Source organism: Lepisosteus platostomus, chromosome 3, assembly GCF_059453375.1.
Source record: "Lepisosteus platostomus isolate fLepPlt1 chromosome 3, fLepPlt1.hap1, whole genome shotgun sequence".
Classification (NCBI taxonomy): domain Eukaryota; kingdom Metazoa; phylum Chordata; class Actinopteri; order Semionotiformes; family Lepisosteidae; genus Lepisosteus; species Lepisosteus platostomus.
The window spans coordinates 24614848-24621464 of NC_142613.1; positions in this window are offsets into that span (position 1 = coordinate 24614848).

Genomic DNA, 6617 nt, shown 5'->3' on the forward strand with positions numbered 1-6617 from the left:
ACCTTTCTTCTACTTAATTCATTTTGATTAATATGAGAAAGATCTTTATCTGATGTCTGTTTCTTGTTTGAATTCCTCGTGGAAAAACGTCTTGGTCAGATGAGTAATTGACTGTAAGAAAGAAACCTACACCAACAAAATACAACATCAAGTTTCTATCTTGAGAAAGTGAATATGTAATCCACAATAATTCCCATAGATTTATAATGTTATAAATTTATCCTTCTTTACACCTATTCTGAGCTGGATAAAGCAGTTTTAAAACACGAATGTTGATGTGAAGTACCTATTGAACTAAATAGGTGCATGCTATAAACTAGCTGAAGGTCATTCAATCATTCATTTGCACATTTATGCACTGACCAGAGTTCGAACAAAGCTTTATGCAAACATGACATTTCACAAGTTTCTAGGAATCTGATAAGTGTGCTCTGAGCTACCTTCCCATTTAATGTTTCATTAAAGTAAATATTTGCTGTGATCCTGTGACCAGTTTAACAGAGGGGACAGAATTCTTGGACAAAAACGAAATTATGCAATTCAGTTGAGCGCCAGCATTTGAAGATTAAGCCAAAAAGCCAAAAAAGCCTTTCTTTTGAGAAATGACTGGGCTAGCTACTAGGAGCCAAACAAGCAAAATCAGCCTGGGTGCCCCCTCTTGTGTTTTTTATGTTCTTATGCAATTACAGTAGTAGTTATATATTCATCTGAACAAAAACAAGAAACAGGGATTTGGTTATATACAGTACCAGTCGAAAGGTGGAGTACACCTCCTAGGAACCAGGTTTTTCATGATTATCTGTGCTTTAAACTGTAAATTATAGTCTTGAAGACTATAATTACTTCAAGAAATGAAGGTCAATCATTAAGACAAATTGCAAGAACTTTGCAAGTGTCAGTAACTGCTGTGGCCAAGACTATCAAACGATAGCATTATTATATAGAAAATAGTAAATAGCAAAAGAAATACAAGGTTAGATGCAAACTGGTTCTGTACATGGCGAAATTCTTAGCTGCTGTGCCAGCCTTCATTCTGGCTTCTGTTACAGAATTTAAAGGCTTTTTTTGTTGCAAGTTTAGATTAATTGTCAGTAACTTCTGTGAGATTTGTACTTACATTGTCAAACGGAAGCAGGTCTAAATACATAATGTACTTTTGCTACTTATCTTTGAAGTTTCTACACTTAATGGTAATATGATGCAGGTAAAGTAACTATGGATTGCTGTTATTGATTTGGCTATATGCTGTATGCTGTGAACTGCTGGCGTGCATAAATATTATTTTCTTTAAGGATTTTGTCTCTTAAAAGATAAAGTAGGTCCATAACATGATAGATGGTTACATGATAGCAGGTATGATGTCAGCAATATTGAGAAGAGCCTTGTACCTTGATCAACATCTGTTGATACCCTACTTCTTCAGGTCTCATTGAACTGTTTCTCTTTTAATTTTGAGGTGGACTGATTTGGCTGGTTTGATTGATCTAGAGGTCCAATTGAATTTGCAGAGATTTATATACCTTGCAAATAATCACCTGCCTCTACAAATATTTTACTTGGCTATCCAGAACTTGGTGGTTTCCTACATGCATCGTTCAGTTGTATGACTCAATAGCATTCATTACTTTATTTCTGTAAATGTTTCTGATATTTCTGAATGTTTTTAATTCGAATATTTTTGCCCTCTTTATGTTCATTTTCAGATTATATTCTGAGCTCTGTACTTTCTATTACACAGTGAATGTTTATGCTGCCTCACTAATAGAGGAGTCCTTTGTGTTCCTTTATCAATTTTTTATTTAATTGTTTTTCAGGCAATATAACAATGAGGTAAATTTAGATAAGGTGCGGCAGAAAAGGGAGTTCAAAATATTTCCTTGGTTGATGTGTTTTGCACTCCATATGCCAAACCCAGATGTTTTATCTTTATTTGAATACCTAGGTGTATGTGATTCCCACCATATGAGACCTGCTATTATTAATCTATTTGATTGATAGTTTTATTCAAAGTGACTTACTGTATATTTCTATCCATTTACACAGCTACATAAAGCAGCAGTGCAATTATAATTATGGGTTGGGAACCCTAACCACTACTTGTTTAGAGGAGTAGTCTAAATTAAGAGATTGCTAGTGAACTTAATTTACAGAGGACCTAACTTTGGAAGTATTTTTCTATGGGTAATTGTTTTGTACATGCCAGATTATAGCTTACCTCAGTTGGCTTTTTTAAAACATAATGAAACCTATAATGTAAAACGAAGCAGCAGATATCAAAAGTCTACAAACTCTATAAGTTTCACAATTTATTTATTTATTTTTATTTATTTTGTTGCCTTTTGTTTTATAACTATTCTGATGTCTGCGCTTTGCTTGTCTTGGGCTGGACTGCTGTAACACATCAATTTCCCTACGGGATTAATAAAGTATTATCTATCTATCTAATTCCAGGTTTTGTTGTTGAAAAACATTGAAATCAAGACAAATTGTCATATCTTTTTTTCTCCTTTATTAAGATCTTGTAACCAACAATTTTAAGTGAAAAGCAAATGGATCATTTTAAGTAAAAAAATAAATAAAAATAAAAAACTCTCAATGCCTTGGTTGCATAAGTGTGCACACCATTTAACTAATACTTTGTGCAAGCACCTTCTGCTTTGATTACAGCAGTAAGTCTGTTTGGATAGGTCTCTATCAATTTAGCACACCTGGATGCAGAAGAGTTTAAGCTCAGTCAAATTGTGAGGAGATCTCCTGTGCACAGCCCTCTTTAGGTCAGTCAACATATCTTCTATAGGACTGAGGTCCAGACTCTGACTGGGCCATTCCAGGATATTGATCTTCCTTTTTCTAAGCCATTTCTTGGTTGAGTTTACTGTGTGCTTTGGATCATTATTGTGTTGAAAGATGAAATTATTCTTTAACTTCAGCTTTCTGGCAGAAGGCAGCAGATTTTGTACCAAAATATCTTGATATTTGGACCTACTGTATTCACTTTCCCCTCTATCCTGACTATAGCCCCTGTTCTCACTGAAGAGAACCAGCCACAATCATGATGCTGTCACTATTATGATTGACAGTAGGTAGAGTGTTCTTTGGGTGATTAGCTGTGTGGCTTTGCACCAAACATATCTTTTTTGGGATTAAGGCCAAGAAGTTTACCTTGATCTCATCAGACCATAAGGCATTTTCCCACATGGTGTGAGACTGGGAGATTGAATGTGTCTTCTTGCAAAATGTTTACGAGTTTGGTTGTTGTTTTTTTATTCAATTCAATTCAATTTATTTTTATATAGCGCCTTTCACAACAAGGTTGCCCCAAAGCGCTTTTCAATACAATTGACGAAACATTTTGTCAATACAGAACAGAAGACCAGAAGACAATGGAGGAGAGGAACCAAAAACCTCCTTAGTAAGGAGAAAAAAAACCTCTAAGTGTCCAAGGTCAACTGGTTGCCCAACCCCTTTGGGCATTATATTATATACATTATACAATTTTAAAAAAGGAAACAATGAAGGTATTAATCCAAACCATACATCATGTCTTCTGTGTTAGTACTCCATGGAGATCTCTGTAGACCAGTAAATTCCTCCTAAATTATAGCTACTGTATATCCACGATGTCCCTCTTGGATCCATGGCAGTGATAATAATAATAATAATAATAATAATAATAATAATAATAATAATAATAATAATAATAATTGCTTACACATAGCGCTTTTCTGGACACTCCACTCAAAGCGCTTTACAGGTAACGGGGACTCCCCTCCACCCCCACCAATGTGCAGCATCCACCTGGATGATGAGACTGCAGCCACAGTGCGCCAGAATGCTCACCACACATCAGCTGATGCAGTGATGCAGCATCCAACTCAGATGGTACCCAGCCCGGGCACCATCCGGACATGTGGGGAGGAGAATAGGATAGTTTGGTTAGAACAGATGTATCTACCTGGTGGGCCGACATAGAGACACACAATGGCATGTACAGCAGCACCAGCAGCCATGGATGCAGCAGGAGATAAAGTAAGGTGTGAGTAGGCTAGGCTGGAGCAATAGGTCTTCAGTAATAGGTCTTCAGTTTGGATTTGAATACTGAGATTGAATTGGTATCTGCGGTGGGAGACTGTTCCATAAACTAGCGGCACTGTAACTAAAGGCTTTACAGCCAACTGTTATTTAGGAGAATAACTTTTATGGGAAATGACTTTTGTCTTGCCACCCTACCCCACAGGTAAAACTTTTGGAGAATATGTGAAATGGTTGTAATATGTAGGGATAAATTCCCTGATCTTTGCAATGTCCTGGTGGTGCCATATTTCCTCCACTTCTTAATGATGGTCTCCACTTCCATTATATATGTAATGCCTTCGAGATTATTTTATATATCCCTCTCCTGATCTGTGCCTTTCAACAATAAGATCCTGTAGATCTGTGGACCATGGTTATCTCTGCACTATGCAATCAAGAAGCCTTCAGGGAAGTCATACAGGAATAGATTTTATTTAGGTCTAATCAGAATTAATTCAGTTCATGTCAGGTAAAGGCAAATTACCTTTGTACATGATTTGGAATGGGATTGGTTAAATCTGAATATAGTTACAACCTCCTTTATAAAGGGTATGCAAATGTATGCATTTTTTTCCTAAGAATTGTTCACTGAAATATTGTTGGTTACAAGATCTTAAGTATACTGTATATAGAGTAGTTATACATAATATACACACTAGTTTTTTTAATCATATATCACAATATTGAGTTTCTGTATTCTTGGTGATTAAGTGGAGAGTACTGACCGTAACAATGGTTATCTCTGCTGCCTGAAGTGTTCACAACAGCCACACAATATCCCCAGTAGGTTTCAATATATCTGTGCCAGTTCTTAGTGATAATAGGGAAAGAGCCTCTCTTAAGAACCAGTTACTTTCTATTGTCCATTTTGCTCAAGCTGCTTGTCTTGTGGTATCATAACATCTGTGGCTCTGGAACAGGAAAACTTTATTTTTGCTTGATTTTTAAAGACCAAATTAAATTATACACTTATTATACACATTCATTGTGTTTTTACTGCTATGAAGGAATTACGTTTTTTATTGAATTTAAACAAAGCTTCGACCACATGTTTAATTTCCATTAAGAAAATGAGAATCTGGCTGGGAAAAGCTTCTGGCCAGAAATAAGAACACACATTTTAATTGGAATTTGTTCGTATTTGTCTCCCTTCAAAAATGAGAAATAAACATTTAGAACATGAAGGTTGATATTTTATTGAAATAATGCAATACTTTATTTTACATCAACTCAATCAATTCTTAAATAGGAAACACACAAAAAAGCAGTACCGGTAAAACAATTTGGTAAAAATAGATTCTAACTCTCTAGAACCCAATACCAGAAGAAAAAAAAATACAACAAAAAGAGGGTTCAAAGCTTTATTTTCCTTAATTACCATCAGTAATATACCAAGCCCTCAAGCTTTGGAGCATTCAGCAGAGGAGCACGCTTATTGTAAGGAGTAGTGATACTACTGCCACCAGAAGTGGGTCTGAATGTGAGAAGTGCTCTCCTTAGAAATCTAGCTAAGGAAGCAGGTGAATGGTCTCTTTCCCAAATAACCTATTACTCGGAGCTACATGAACTCCTCCAGTCACTGGCATTAATTACACATACTAGTACAATTTCTTTCATTTCTTCAATAACATAATTGGAAACCTAGTACAATGTACTGTATATATTTGTGCACCTATTCATCCCAGAACCATAGAAAGATAAATTAAAAAAAAGGTGATTAGTGGGGCAAATACCTGTGTTGCCATTCTCAGCCAAGGCATCAGGAGTTCTTATATTTGTAAGATTCTATTCCATTTCTAACAACTTGTAGCAATTCGTTGAGAGGCTATGTCTGTTCAGTGTAACGGCTTGTTCAGTGTTTGTTCTCACTAAGACTAACTCACTAATGTGTAATGGCAGAATTGTGATTATACTTATTTTTTTTCTTTATATACAGTATGATTCACAGGTGATTTAAGATTGGAAACCTTTCACAAAACTATGACTTTCACTGACATACATGAGCTGAAACTCCCCTTTGGAGAATTTTGACAAACTATGCAGAAATTGCTATTCATTTGCAGACCATCAAATAACCATTAACCCAAAAACCAGGTCTTATGAATAATGGATGCTAGAGCATCACACCTTTTCAAGAGTTTGGCCAATCAACAGAGATAAGACTAACAGATCATGTGTAATTTAAGAATAGCCCCTGCAAAGAAAAGCATCACAATTAAAGAATTCCTTTCAGTGTCTGTACCTAAAAGGGGCATCCTATATCTTGCCACACCGGAATATTGATCACATTCCTAAAACAACAGATGCATGTCTGAGCTGTCTGAGGAAAGATTAAACCTCTGGTATTAACCACAGCCTGCCAGTGTTGTGTATGTTCCTTGAAAAAAACATCAAAATGTAGATCCTTCAAAGTGTATTTGCATCCTTTTAGCTAGTGTATGATATACATTTACTGTATGCATGTGCGTGCATTTGTAGATCAGTGGGAAATTCCACATTGACTGTGGTTAGTCTATGTGGAAAAAAAAGCAAATATAAATCAC